General features: G+C 50.3%; 1 protein-coding gene across 13 annotated transcripts in view; it reads right to left on the bottom strand.

The window, feature by feature from the left end:
• Positions 1 to 15,100, bottom strand: part of LOC149363870 (uncharacterized) — a 234,178-nt gene that overhangs the window by 110,310 nt on the left and 108,768 nt on the right. For 2 of the 13 annotated variants that reach the window (XM_089573837.1, XM_089573839.1), the window contains exon 1: positions 4,345 to 4,925. The exons of the other annotated variants lie outside the window; for them this stretch is intronic. The gene's annotated coding sequence lies outside the window, so the exon portion shown is untranslated. Of the gene's footprint in view, positions 1 to 4,344; positions 4,926 to 15,100 lie in introns of those variants that run through there. 13 annotated transcript variants of the gene reach the window in all.

Raw genomic sequence — 15,100 nt, 5'->3', positions numbered from 1 at the left:
ATGGGTAGAAGGGAATAGGATACTCGGAGAACTTCAGAATGGGTTCAGAAGGGGTAGGCGGTTAGATGATAGCCTGTTCGTGCTTACCCAATGCATAGAAATAGCTAAGGCGGAAAATAGACCTCTGTTTATAGCCTTTCTAGACATAAGCGGTGCATACGATAACGTGAACAGGGAACTCCTGTGGAGCATATTGAAAGATTTAGGTATTGGTGATGAGGTAATTGATTTTCTACAGGAAATCTACCGAGATAATGAAGTTGAAATTACATGGGAAGGGAAAAAAAGTACCACAACTGTAGGGGTGCACAAAGGATTAAGGCAAGGTTGCCCTCTATCACCGCTGCTGTTCATGCTTTACGTGATAAATATGGAAAGAAGGCTAGAAGAAAGTAATCTGGGTTATAATCTATCGTACAGATTAGGCGGAAATGTAGTTGAGCAGCGACTCCCGGGTTTAATGTATGCGGACGATATTGTACTGTTAGCAGATAGCCAGGAAGATTTACAAACTTTGGTTAATTGCTGTGGAGACGAAGGAGACGCTCTGGGATTCAGTTTTAGCGCAACTAAATCAGGTGTGATGATTTTTAACGATACAACTGATCAGGTGCTTACAATACAAGGCCACGAAATACCCAAAGTGGCCGAATACAAATACCTCGGGATATGGCTAAACGAAGGGCAGATATACACGGAAAAGCATGAACAGGCTCTTAGGGCAAAAGGACGAAGAGACGCCGGGATAATGAAACATAGGGCATTATGGGGGTACAACAAATATGAAGTACTAAGAGGTATTTGGAAAGGAATAATGGTGCCGGGACTTACTTTCGGCAATGCGGTTCTGTGCTTAAGGGCAGAAGTTCAGTCGAGATTAGACGTAAATCAGAGAGCTGTTGGAAGATTAGCACTAGGTGCCCACGGCAAAACCACAAACGAGGCAGTACAAGGGGATATGGGCTGGGCATCGTTCGAGGCACGGGAAGCTAAGAGTAAAATACTATATGAAGAACGCCTGAGGAAATTGGACGATAACAGATGGGCAGCTAAGGTATTTAAATATTTATACAGAAAGAACGTTGACTCACAGTGGCGGAAAAGAACTAGAAAACTAACCAGTAAGTATGCCGGTCATGAGGACGGAGAAAGAAAGAGCATTAAACGACAGGTTAAAAATGCGGAAGTTAAAAATTGGATGAATTCAATGGAAAAGAAACATAGTGTAGAACTATATCGATTCTGGAAAAGGCAGATCAGGAAAGAATTTTTCTATGATAACTCAAGAGGCAGTGCCCTACTTTTTGAAGCTAGATCAGGGTGTCTTAGAACGCGCAGCTACAAAAAGAAATTTAACGAAGAAGATGACACATGTGCAGTGTGTGGTAGATCTGTGGAAACAATTGAACACCTCATAATCAAATGTGATGGTATCCATCCGGATGTCGATGCAGGCACAGTCACTCTTTCTGAGGCCCTAGGGTTTAAAGATAACAATGGTCATGTAAATAAATCTGCAGTGGAAGTCAGCAAAAAGCGATTGGAGGATTGGTGGCTGAAAAGCAGAGATGTGGCATAAGGTTAGAATAGTAGGAAACCGTAGGCAAAGTTGATGGAGAATCTTAATGAGAATTGCCAACACAGTAAACAAAAAAAATAATAAATAAAGAAAAGCTGAGCATGGTGGCAATTGCCACCACCCCGTTTCAAAGGGGGCGCTCCTATCCATCCATCCATCCATCCATCCTTGCCCTAATCCTACCGCCGGGCTTCCTCCTCTCCCTCCGACTCCTCACGCTCCCCTCCATCCCGCGCCGCTGCTCATCCGTTTTCCTTCAAGACGCACCCGAGCGCGAGCGCCGCTGTGCGGGGATCCTCTTTCCATCGGAGCGTCTTCTTTCTCTGATGCGTTCTCTATTTTTTTTTTCGGAGGCCTTCTTTCTGTTTGTTCCACCAGCCTTTGTGTAGCGCCTCCCTCTAGAGGCTGCAGTCCCCCCTCCCCCTTAGCCCCGGCTTGCCAGCCATGGCATGCGCGCCTGTTCGAAAACCCTGCGGGCACCAGAGCGTCGGCCCTTTACCCTGGCCGCAAAGACCGCGTGTGTGGAAAAAAAAAAAAAAAGTAGTGAGGGGCAGAATGCGGGGTGGAAGAAGGGAGGGGGGGGGGGGACAGGATAACAAGGCGCGCCTCCTGAGTCCCCAGCGAACACTACAAGCCAACTGCAAAGCGTAGCCCGAGGAGAAACGCTCGACGAAGGTTCGTGCCCGTAATTAAATTGGGTAGTTGCAGGATTGGAGAGAACCAAGCTTGGGCGCTAGATGCAACGAAGAATGACTGCCTAACATTTCGGAATACAGCGGGCACGAGCGGGAAAATGAAGGGACATCTCTTTCTCATCCTGTTTATACGCGTTGTCTCCCGTAATGTTCGCGATTCATCAAGCAGCCCAAATCCATGAAGAACACTTGACGTCCAGGCCCGCGAACCACGACGCTCAAAGCCTGTTTCACACGCAAGCGAAAGCGCTCGCGTTTTCTGCCGCAGCGGCGCAAATACCTGTTTCGAGCCGTAGCGGCGGCTCGAGCGGCCCAAGCGACAAGGTTCCAAGTTGGAGATTTTTTCGCCGCGACGCGCTGCTCAATCGCTTGCATGTGATGCAGCCTTATACGGAAGTGGACATTGGTCGCGCATTTTCGCAGCGATGCCCCGGCATGCTTCGGTCTGGCACTAAGCGGAATAGGCGCGCACACGCTTTGTGAACGCGAAATTTCCAACACCGGGACGCCCCGAAGGATGGCGTCCAGGCCTGCGTCTCTCCGAGCCTGCGCGTCGTCTTCGTGGCGTGTGTTGCGCGTTCGGGCCGGTCAGCCACCGGGACGCTACCAAGGATGGAGTCCTGGCCTGCGTCTTTCGTCTTCGTGGAGCGTGTTGCGGGTTCGGGCCGGTAGTTGACCGGCCTGCCTTCAAAGTCAGTCTAATTTATTTTCAACATCAAACGTACGCTAGACACGGTCTCATAGCCCTCCGAATCTTCCGCACTCAGTCTCCCGATCGCGTTCGCTACCTTACTTTGATAAACATAAGCTTTACTAAGAGCACTACCAAGACACACCACCAGCCAAACCAGGCGCAGCCAGGGCTATTGCTTTCGCTACTTACCGGGCTTAACCAAGCTAAGCCTCTGCCAATTTTTTTGGCATGTCCTTTCGAAGTTCACCAAACAAAAAAAATGCAGGGGGCACTTTGACTGTCTCAAGTGCGTAGAGGCGAAAGCGTTTTCCGCACCACTTTGCCTATATGACACTGGTGACGTCACCACTGGACGACGTCACACATAATTGATGACGAATTAATGACAAATTACTAATTGACTAATTACTGATTAATCACTCAGCACTCATTGACTGCTAATTAATGGCGCTTAAGCTTCGCCTTTAGGAGCAGAACGCGAGAGCGTGTTGTAGCGCTGCCAGGGAGTCCACGGAACGCCACCATCCGCTCGGCGCGATGCCTTGCCCTTTGAACGCATCGCTTTTTGAGGAAAGGAAATGGCGCTGTAATTCTCAGCCATCTCGGTGGACACCTTAACAGCACCGTACAGGAAGGGAGGAAGTGGCAGTGAAAGAAGAAAGAGGGGTCGTAATGAAGAAACTGAAAGTTGTATTTGAGGAAAAGAAATTACGCAGTAACTGTCTCACATATCTCGGTGGACACCCGTCAAAACGCGGACACATGTCGACACGGCTGCCGACACGGTTTGCTAACGACAGCATGAGGCATTAAAGGCTTTCGCCTTAATACCGATGTCCTTGCCTAGCTGGAAGGGTTGCATGAAATCTTTGATTGATTGTTTCCCTCCCTCCTGTGCTGGAGGATAGTGGCTGAGCGACGCCGGCTTCGGCTATCTTCGAATCCCCATCCAGTTTCTTTAATCAATTTCCTGCTGTCGGCGTGCTGACTCGAGCCCCTTCTCCCGAAGCTGAAGCTCGCGATCGCGTTGCTTCTGTTCCAGCTCGCGCTGTTCCTCTTCACGCGCTTTCCTTTCCTTAACCAATTCCCAGCATTCGCTAAGCTCCTCGCCCGCTCCGCTAGATATTATTGCCTCTATGATGTGCGGTTTCCGCACGGCCTTCCCAAGTTCTACCCCTAATTCTTTGCTGATCAAAATTAGATCCGGCTTTTGCAAAGATTTCAGGTCCATGATGCGCTCAGACCGATCCCCTATCTCTTCTTAGCAATGCGTACAACAATCAGTACTCACAACACTGGCAAATAAAGCCTGCCAGCATTGACCCTAAATTCAAAAACCTAACAAAACTCCTCAGGGAAGAAGGTTGGACACTCACAGAGCCGCGATCATGGGGTCCACCGACGCCGGAGCTCTTGCAACTGCCAATGCTGCTAGGCGATGCGAGGAGCTTTCTATCCCAACGCTGCCATCCTTGGGAGCGTCCCGGTGTTGGAAATTTCGCGTTCACAACAACGCCAGATGCTGAAGCTCGGCCCTTCCCATGCGCAGTTGCCACTTGGTGCGCGGAACGGAAGCGGATAGCAGTGGCAGCTCAAATTGCACGACAAGCAAAAAAAAAAAAATAAACACTCTTGTACTGGGGCTCGCTGGTGCTGATTTATACCTAACCACTGAGTCAGTGTCAGAAAATTTTAGCACAGTGTTACTGCATAAAGTTACTGCTACCATCGGGCGCTATCAGCGCACGTGCAGCACACGCTCTTGCAAGCTCGTAACGGCAGCGGTGGCGGAGTAGCACCAAGCTAGCGATAACAATGGAGGCTTTTAAGCATAGTGTATGCCGTCACCGCTGGCGACCTCAGAAAGCAGAACACTCCCTGAAGGGCATACGCTGACGGTGTGCTAAAGCTTCTGACCCTATTCTGAGCCTTTCCAATGAATCGCGAGCCGGCGCGCGCCGCGACGAGACCCTACAGCTGCACCTCCACACTGTTACCTATAACGTAACCCGTTGTGCCGTAGGCAGTGCGCGCAGGGCATCATTTTTTTTTTATTTTTCTTGGCCACCCTAACGAACGTTACCCGAATGTCCATCACCATGCTCCCAGCGGTCCTTACCACCGTTTCCATTGCTTGGCACACTGGACAACTGAGCAGGGCTCGCAGTGGGCCCGGACTACGCATATTCTCTCTTTATGAGCAGTTAGCCTCTATCCTCCGGCCGTCCCACGAATGTGAAGTCCAGGCAGTAATTGGCACCTGGGAAGATCGAGGTGATACCTTCTACCATTGCTGATGCGATTGCCAAGATGCGGAGCCATCGCGACACTATCGCGTGCAACCAATAATCAAATTACGAATTAAACACGGGCGCTCGCTGGTTCATATACGTCCCGACCATCGCGCTCTGCCCCTCTTTGTCTCGCAGCTCGGCGTCGTTCGGCGCCCCAAAGCGCCTGCGCACAATAATCGTTTCGCCGCGTCGCCTACGTCACGAAGGAACCGCGCGTTTACGACCCCACACGAGAAGACCGCGGCGCCGAGCGGCAGTAACTGTCGGGGCAGTGAATAGTGCGTCGGACCTGGAGAATTAAAAGGGAGACCTCGCGGCTCCCCACACGACGAGGCCACCTCACGCTGCTCGAGTCACGCGCTGGGTTAACGACTTCAAAGAGAAGAAAAATTAAGCAAAGAAGCGCAGCCATTTAGGGTTATTCGGGGTCTTGCGGTTCCAGGCAGGGTAGGGTGTTCACCGCGAAAGCACTGGAGGAGTAGAGTCGAATTTATATTACCGGGACTGGAAAGGGTTTCCGAGCAAAAAAGCCGCTTTTGCGCCTTGCTTGACGAGGCTTAGAAAGCGTGGTCCATCAACACCAGATGAGCATCTATAGAGGGAGCAATCGGAATGCTTCATTTGGTTGTTTTTATTTGACGAGTGCGCCGTCCGGCTTAGGAAAGAGTGACAGGGATGTGAGACAGTTAGTTATAGGAGGTATTCACGTGATGGCGCGGGCGCCATTTTGTGGTAGCGCGCAGCTTCAGCAGTGCAAAGCGGAGAAGGCGGCGATAGCCCAGCGTTTCGCCGTGCTCCATGCGCGCGCCCCAAAATGGCGGCGCCAGATGCACAACGATACCAACAGAGATAGTCTGCAAACGATCCATACGCGCAGTGACGTCTATAATTAGCAGGTACAGTACGCCAATTAGCGCAGCAAACCACGGAAAAGGGCCGCAACAGTAATGAAGGCAGAGTTGCGCGAGGCAGGAGAACCGCAGCCAGATTTATCTCACCATTTATGTACAATCGAACCTGGATATAACGAAACGGTTTTTGACGAAATAATCGGTATAACGAAGAAATGCAGATTCCTCTCGGAAACTCGGTCAACGTGGGCTATAACGAAGCTACGGCTATAACGAAGTAATCAACGGGCCCTTCAACTTTGTTATAATGAAGTTCAACTTAACCTAGCAATGGTGGATACAGAGGATCCCTGCGATAACACACACACACACACACACACACACACACACACACACACACACACACACACACACACATGAAAGCGAGAGAGATAAGCGCCCGTGATGCTGCAGCGTATACAGCGTAGTTAGAGCCATGATGAATCGGACGTCATCGGTTTCCGCCCACAGGCAGACGCGCATCTGTCTCGCGGACGCGACACGACGCGGTTATGCAGCCTGCCACGACTAAAGCTGTCTGTGCCGCGTTGCGCAAAGCTGGCAACAACGTTAAGCAAGCCGCCGCCCGCAAACACACGTACGAAGGACATTCTGATAAGGCATCTGATTTTTCTCATGACACTTTCCTAACAGAGTGGCCCGCAAGTACACCGTTGACATTTCGTGTACGTAGTACAACTGGAAACGAATTTCTGCTGAATTCGCGCTTGGGAATAAAGTGCAGAGACGAGAAGTGCGACTCGCGTGTATTTCTTTGTTTATCTTTTGTCTTGCGCATCTTCTCTAACAAATGACGAGAGAACACGCAGGATCTCACCCGTTGCCAGCCACGCAACGCATGAAAGCATACACCCGTGTCAGCTGAATGCCCTCGGTCGTTTTGTCATTGCCAGACACTTATGTGTGTTGCATCGAGTTTAAACACAGGTTGCGGCTGCCCTCACGTCTGTTACAAATGAGGACAGCCGGCGTGTTGTTCAATAACGTCTCGTGAACTTCATGTGAAACAACGCGCGTCTATTGCGAAAATTTTCGTGACAAGAGTCCGTTATTCCGATGGCACAGTCTGAATGTGTCTAGATGCCGTGCGAAGTGAACAGCCAGGCCTAACCCAGCCCAGCCCAGTATAACAGGCCAGGATAACAAGCATCGTTAATATTACTCCTCTGTAAACACACGCATTGTGCTCTGGGAAACCCCAAAATCTATGGCCGATCCGTTTTGTCAGAACAAAATGTCATAGTTCGTATTTCATTTGCAATTTTCTATTGATGCTAAAGAGCTTACAGTTGGGCTAGTTATTCTGTCCCCATCTCAGGCCTGATACCGGTAGAGGAAAACAGATGCGGACACATGGAAGCACGACAGGACACACGTTAGTCCTGTCTTGTCCTCCGCCATTGTGCCCGGTGTCGTATTACACCGGGTAACAGGCCGCCAATTTTCTGCCACGAGCTCTGACGGGATTGTAGCGTAAATAAACAAATAAACCAACAGCTACTAACGCTATTCTAATGTGCCGTGATGCCCCACTAAACAATGTTGCACTCAACAGTCGCAACTAACGGCGATTTCCAGTGAGTAATAGACTGGTTTACGTCACATTTAAAGCAAGTTACGGCCGCTACGGACGTAGTGTGAACGTAGCTTAAAACCAGTGAACCGAGAGCGCGCAACGTCTTCCCCACTTACGCTTGTCAAGCCGTTAAGACACGATTCCCTTGGGATGTCGGAAAATTGAGAACCACCATCCGCAGCCAAGAGTGCCAGCAAAAGACTAAAACGAAGAAATCAAATGAACAAAATTACACCGCCGGGGAAATCCCTTCCAGTAGAGCTGCCACTTAGTCTCAAGAGCAAAAATAGTTTCCTCCCACTTTTTTTTCCCTTCTCTCACGCGGCACTCAACAACTCACAAACAAGCGAAGCGAGTGCGTGACGCAGTAAACACGGACAACTCGGGAAGTGTCACGTACAGGAAGGACTTCGCTGCGCCTATTTTCTCTTCATTTGTGCCTCCCACTCCGCCGGCAGGCCCTCTAGGCTGCCAATTTACCCCAGTTTTCTTGCTGTTATTCGCGCCTTCACCTCTGCGTTCCCGTCTGTATTTTCTTTTTCGCGCCTTTTCACCAACCCGCCTTGCTTTGAGCGCGCGGTACGCGGCGCTACAAGTTACGCCTACCTTCCTCTGTCACATGTGTACGCGTCCACCAATCCTTTTTTTTTCTTTTCGTCGTCGGCGTCGCGATAAGAGTAGAGCACCCTCCCCTCATTTTTCTCTCTCTCTCTCTCTCCCCCCCCCCCATTCACGCAGTCGCCTCGACCAAAGCGAACAAAAGAAATAAAGCGAGGGAGACCTCGGCAGAGACCGCCACAAATGAAAGCGCCGTCAGCGAGAGGCAAAGCAAAAAGCGGCCAGCCGAAGTCCATCCGTCTGGTCAGAGCGGGGCTTCCCCCGACGGCAGCCCGAGAGGGGAGAAAAACAAATTTCCACAACGCAGAGAGAAGCCCGCCAAAGCAGAGGGAAGAGGAAAAGAACGAGGGGTGGAAAGGGCGGGAACACCACAGCCGGAGTGGCGGCACGGCGCTGGGGATAAGGGAGGAGGGGAGAGGCGAGACGGATTGCGAGAGAGAAGGTCGCCGACGGCGGTGCAGGAACGGAAACAAAAGAAACAGTACAAAAACCAAACGGCACAAAAAGAGAAACAGAAAGAAGAAGTGAACGCAAGATACCCTACGATTCCACCAACGCAAAAGGAGAAAGAAACACAGAAGAAACTGTGCATGTATACTATCAGGAGAGGATAAAAAAATGGGCGACAAAGAAAAAGCAAAGCTCCCGAAAACCAGAATGACGAAGGCGACCGAAGAAGCGTGCGGAATATAAAAAGGAAGTGGGTCAAGAGGCGAGCGCAGGAAAAAGAGAGGAGGAGGCTCGGAGGAAGAGAAGAGGCGTGATAACGAAGAAAAACAGAGCACCCCAGGAGAGAGACGCGCAGCCTCGTATTTTTTTTCTCCTTCTCTCTCTTACCGTTCAACGAGAAGAAACGGGGGAGACTAGATCCTCTCCTTCTCTGGAAAGAAAGGAGAGGAGAAAGAGAGAAGCTGAGGAGGAAGAGAGGGGGCGACGCGCGGGCCAGTCCATTACCCCACAGGGAGCGCGGAACGGGGTCCCGCTGAGCCCAGCACATAGGCCGAATCCGGAGTGCCCCTTCGCGCCGCACGTCTAGCAGACCGAAAAGCGAGTGAGCACGCCGCTGGGTTTCGTCCTGGTGAAAAACGTTTGCTTGCAGCATGGGGAGAGGAGGCAGGGAAGAAGAAAAGGGAACGTAAGGCGGCTGTAGCGATAAAAAATAGGAGAGGGGGAGGGGGTAGAGTGCTTGCGCAGAAAGAGAGCCAAAAAAGGGGGGCGAGATTCGCCAACTCAGTCGCAGCCCGATCGCGATAGAAAGAAGGAAGGGAATAAAGCGAGAGGTTTCAAAGAGCGGCCCTTGCTGAGCGTGTTCTTCCACGATCTCGACCCCCACGCCATGGCAGCGGGCGAAGCTGCAGTGGGCGAACGACGTTGAAAGAGGCAGGAACCTTCAATACCACCGCGCTGTCCCCTCGCCCTTCTTAATTCCGAAGCCCAGCATGCACGCTTTTCAAGAGAGGGGGCAGGGGGTTCTTCAGCGGTGCGGCGGAGAGGAGGGCAAGGGATGGAGTCGGAGACAGGGCGTACGTATATATTCCTGTATGTATACTTATATCAACGCAAGGCGAGCTCGGCAGTCTTTCTCCCTCGCCCTCCTTACGTGCTTGCGATTTGGGTTCTGGACTGGCTGGCTCCTTGCCTGCCTCGGGCGTGTGGCAGGAAAGGGACCTTATAAATACACCAGCATAAAATACTGTGCCTGCGTGCCGCGGAAGAAAAGGCGCCCCCCCGAGCTCCATCCAGCATGCTGCAACACCCTCGCTCTCTTGTCTGCGCTCTGCTGGAAGCGCGCATGCGCAGTCGGGTCCGGACCCGCCTTCCCGCAGGGCGGGCGGCGATGGATTGCCGGTCATGCGCACTCGCGGGCCTATCTCGTCGAGCGCCAGCCTGCTGCGTGCCCGCCAGGCGAGATCCCGCGAGCGCGCAATAGCCTGCAGAGAGGGGGCTGGGCACGGGAGACCCGCAATGAACACGAGGTGGGGGGAAGGGGGGGTGCGGAAGGACAGATCGAAGAGAAAGAAGAGGGAGAGAGGGGACGGAAAGAAACACGGGGAAAAGGAAAAGTACGCGACGCGTGAAGCAAGGCTGTGCTTACGAAGTTTATCCTCCTCCGTCATCCCTCCCTCTCGCCGATCTCACTGCACTCGGACATCACCCTCACCTCCAAGCAGCAGGCAAGGCAGGCAGACTCGCGAAGCTCGCGTACCCTGACGCTTTTCTGCCGTAGCTGCCTCGAATTGGAGACCTAAACCACGGCCGGACTTCGGGAAGGCAAAGCGCCGTATAGACGGCGTTTGCAGTCCGCAGCTCCAGAGAGGAAAGGACTCCAACCTAGAATTTTGTTTAATCAGACTGCCTAGCTATCCACACTTTTCAAGTTCCCTGACTATTTGAGTTAAACTTCTTCGACCGCTGAAAAGGCAGAAAAACTCAGCGGCCTTTTTTTTTTTTATTGAGATGGACATAAAAGGAGATGTTTGTGCTTGATATGGCTCCGGCTACTCCTCTGCGCATAATTGAAGAAAAACACTCGACCTGGCGACATAACGCTCAACAAAGCAAAGCTACAACACATACAATCCGCAGGACAAATAACGCAATGCAATGGACATGCCAGAAATGCTAACATAAAATGAGGACATACTATAAGCAACGATATGTATTAGTGGCCTTTATGGTAATGAACAGTACACATGACCCATTCGTAGAAAAAAAGATCACCGCGGTGGCCCAGTGGCTCATGGTGCTCGGCTGCTGACCCGGAAGACGCGGGTTCGATACCGGTCGCGGCGGTCGCATTACGATAGAGGCGAAGTGGTACGGTGGCCGGTGTGCTGTGCGATATCAGTGTACGTTGAAGAACTCCAGATGGTAGAAATTACCCGGAACCCTTCACTACGGCGTCCCCTCAAATCCTGATTCGTTTTGGGGACGCTGAGTCCCAAACCATCAACTGCGAACAGAGCAATGGGAACAGATTAGCTCTTCCGATTTGGGAAAGCTGATTTCTTTTTTTTTCCTAAGGAAAATCCAGCTTTCGGCTGTGACTTACGATGCGATCATTGCTTCTCTTCCAGCTCTTTTAACGGTGGTGGTTATCGTCTTCCTTTTCTTTCGGGCTTCTTATGTTGTTTTTTTTCACTAAGTGTGTGCGAATATCCTTTTTTTTTTTTGAAGCAGCTAAAAGTAAAAAAGAAACTGGCTGTACATATTGCAAAAGATAGCTTAAATAAACCAAAAGACAAATGCGTTTCCTAAAAGTGCAGCAATGAACAGAAACAGACCTTGGACATAAATATTTTGCTCCTTCTCCTCAATCACATCCTAACGCCATAGGGCATCGCATGTAGTAAGGGAAATAATGCACAAGGGGTACATTTCATACAAGGCAAAACAGCGTTCCCAGGAAAATGTTATGACAGTACGGCTTAATGTTTACATGACAAGGGAACATCCGAACGCTCTCATAAAACATTGCATAAGCTGTCCAACACGTTCAGCAAGTACAGATCGATGTTGTTCTCGTCGCAGAAAAGATGTGCTGACTAAGTGCCTGATGAGGCTAGATAGATATCCCCTTACTGGTGGAGTGAGGCTAACTTGAGAGAGCCACAGCGCTGTGCACTGCTGCAGAAAACCCGGAACATGGCTCACAAAACAAATGAAGAGTAACAGCTTAAGCTACAACGCGAGCGAGACCTAAGCACTTCCATGATCCTTTGCGACACCTCAAGGCACATCTCTGACTGTGAAATGGCGTCCCGAACAAAGTGTGCTTACTGGGAAATTGCAGTGCTAGGCCACCCAACCGGTTTCGCGCCCTATAGTATGCTCCCACGGTAACGGGCCTTAAAAATTGTCGAATTTAAACTAGGAATCAGCGCGGCGATTTTGGTAGCAATTATTGCTCTCAGCGCACCAAAAGTGCCCGACTAAATCGAGCGCAAAGCATTAGGGAGTTTGATTAAATTTGTGCTCAGAAATCTTTGTGAACGCTGCTTGGTTGGTTCACAAGAGTGGTGATATCCGACGCTATTACGTGGGCTTTCACAGGAACAACAGACCAGTTTCAGAAAATTTCGGGAAATCCCCTAAATGGCAAACTCCACATGCGTATAGGTAGATCATACACTTTACTCATTGTACAGCCAGATGTGTTTACTATGGGCATACACAACAAACAAGGCACCCTTCAAGAAGAGAGCGGACTCGGTGTGGCTGGCTTGTCAGTGAAAAGTAGTTATTTTCTTTCCCCCTGTTTTTTCATTGAAGGCACCCTTTGTTCACTCTGATGCCCCTTTCAATAGCAGCGCGGCCGAAGGCTAAGCACAAAGTAATTTTCACAAAAGGCAGCCGCTTCTTAACAATCTTGGCATCATTGTTCGAGCAGGGCAACTAGATTGCATTAGTTTTCCTTCCTGCAGAGCGTATACAAGGTCGACGCGGCGTGAGTGCAAGCTTTCCAGAAAGACATTGACGCCACGATAAGGCAGTGTGATGCTTCGCATGAACATCGAAAGGTGCACGCTTTTGAACGCAGCTATGTTTACAGAAGTAGAGAGCGGCAGCCAGTGCAGAACAAACCAGTTATATGCAGTGCTCACTACGTGGACAGCAAAAAAATTACAGCTAAAATGGATGACGTCACGCCTTATGCACGTTCGAAGTAAAAAGATGTCATGCCAGCGTAATCGGACTGTATATGTTCTGGGAACTCGCAGTTCTTTAGGGATTCACGGAAGACCATCGCGTTAGTTACAATAACATTTCTAATGGTACCCTGACTACACTCGCATTATTTCAGGTGCACAAAATTTCTTCGACAATTCCAGGTTTTCTAGGTCGCTATACGCACCCTGTTAACCCGTCGTGTGGCTGTTTTTTAGTAGAAACCTTCTGTGACGTCACAGTAGGCTTGATGGCACCTCACAGCACAGAATATAGTGCGGGACTATAGTTTTGAGCAGCACATAGTGCAAAACGCAGACCGTGAGAACCCCACACAACGTATCTCATACTAAAATGTTCTATGGCTGGCTACAGGTAATTAGCCCGAAGAGCTATAAACTATTCCTATGGCCGTCTATAGAGGTAGTTTCAGACGGATATACTTTTCTGTAGACTGCTAAACACAGCTGTATGGTTCCGAAGCTATATACAGCTCTAGAGCCAGAGATGTTTCAATAAGTGACAATAAGCACTTTGTCCTGCAACACCAATAACGCTCCACCAACCAGAGGAGACACACACACACGCACACACACACACACACACACACACACACACACACACACACACACACACACACACACACACACACACACACACACACACACACACACACACACACACACACACACACACACACACACACACACACACACACACGAACACGCACGCACGCACACACACACACACACACACAATTAATTGCAGAGGGCAATTAAGAGCGAAGCAAACAAAACCCGACAATCACGTACGTTCACAATAAAGGCGACGCAGCACTAATCACACGCGAGGCGTATCGATTGGATGCCCGTAATTACCGAACTCGTCTTCTGAGCAGCCACCACTGAGTAATTCTCGGGGTGACCCAAGGGAATGAGTACCCGGAGGAAGGCTCGAGGGAGGCGCGCTGCCCTAGCACAGCGCTATAGAGTGCGTGCAGTAGCCGCCCTACAGCCCGGAGTGCGCGAGCATTTCTACGAGCCGGATCAGCCCCGTTGTCAGAGCAATCGCATCCTTCCCACAGCCGCTGCATGAGACAGGGGTCGCTGGCTCGCCGCAGATGGGAGGTCAATTGAGCTGGAATGCAATTATGCCACATATCGAACCAGCGTGCGATGGAAGTCTCTGCTGCGACCCCGTGTGTACACACGAGGCTCCACTGGACATGAGGAAAGATGCAAATCCCATCCTACTGGCAGTGGGCTTCACCGCATGGCACCAAAGAGATGGTTGGTGAGAAACTGGCCCGCAAGCCCCGCGAGTCCTCCACTGAGTTCCGCACTGTGGCATCAGGGCCAACATATATATGGTCCCTATACGGGCCCACGCCCACTTGTATCCTCACCACCATGATGAAATGACGTCTTGATGTTCATGGCCTTGCCTTTGCATTTTTCGCAGTTGCATTATGCACATGGCAAGTCAGAAAGCGACACTTCGAAAGAAATAATCGTATAATAACGGTCTCTTCAGTGTACTATACCAGGACACATTACTGCCTATACCAACACATCGAGCAGAGACACCTTTTCTGCATTCAGCTGTCGTGCTATATTAGCTTTCTGAACGCCAGAAAACTTCAGACCATTCCAAAGAAGTTTTCGGCTTCGCTCTCGAATACTGCTGGACAAACCAGCTACACTGCGTCTGTTTCGGAGGCTGCAGTATATAAAGACTCGTTCTTCGTATCCACGCACGATTGTCAGCAGCAAGATCCTCGGTCGTCTCGGTGTACCAGTCCGCTTCACGACTTTCATTTACTTCGGCTACCTCAGAATGCTTACTTTGTGACTTCATTCCATCCGTTGTTCCGAGTGCGAGGCCTATTCGTTGACTATAATTCGGATACAGCTCAAAGTACGCACTGAGGCTCTGCCGCATGGTTAATTTTTTTTCTTGCTGCCTCAACAAGAAGCTAATCACGAGATGAAATCAAAAGCTCAATAATTTTGATGCTTCTGTCTTTTTTCATGCAGTCAAACATTAAAAATGTTGTAGGGGTTTA

This window comes from Amblyomma mixtum, chromosome 2 (genome assembly GCF_055824585.1).
Source record: "Amblyomma mixtum isolate Tamu chromosome 2, ASM5582458v1, whole genome shotgun sequence".
Lineage (NCBI taxonomy): Eukaryota > Metazoa > Arthropoda > Arachnida > Ixodida > Ixodidae > Amblyomma > Amblyomma mixtum.
This window is presented reverse-complemented; position numbering and strand designations above follow the sequence as displayed.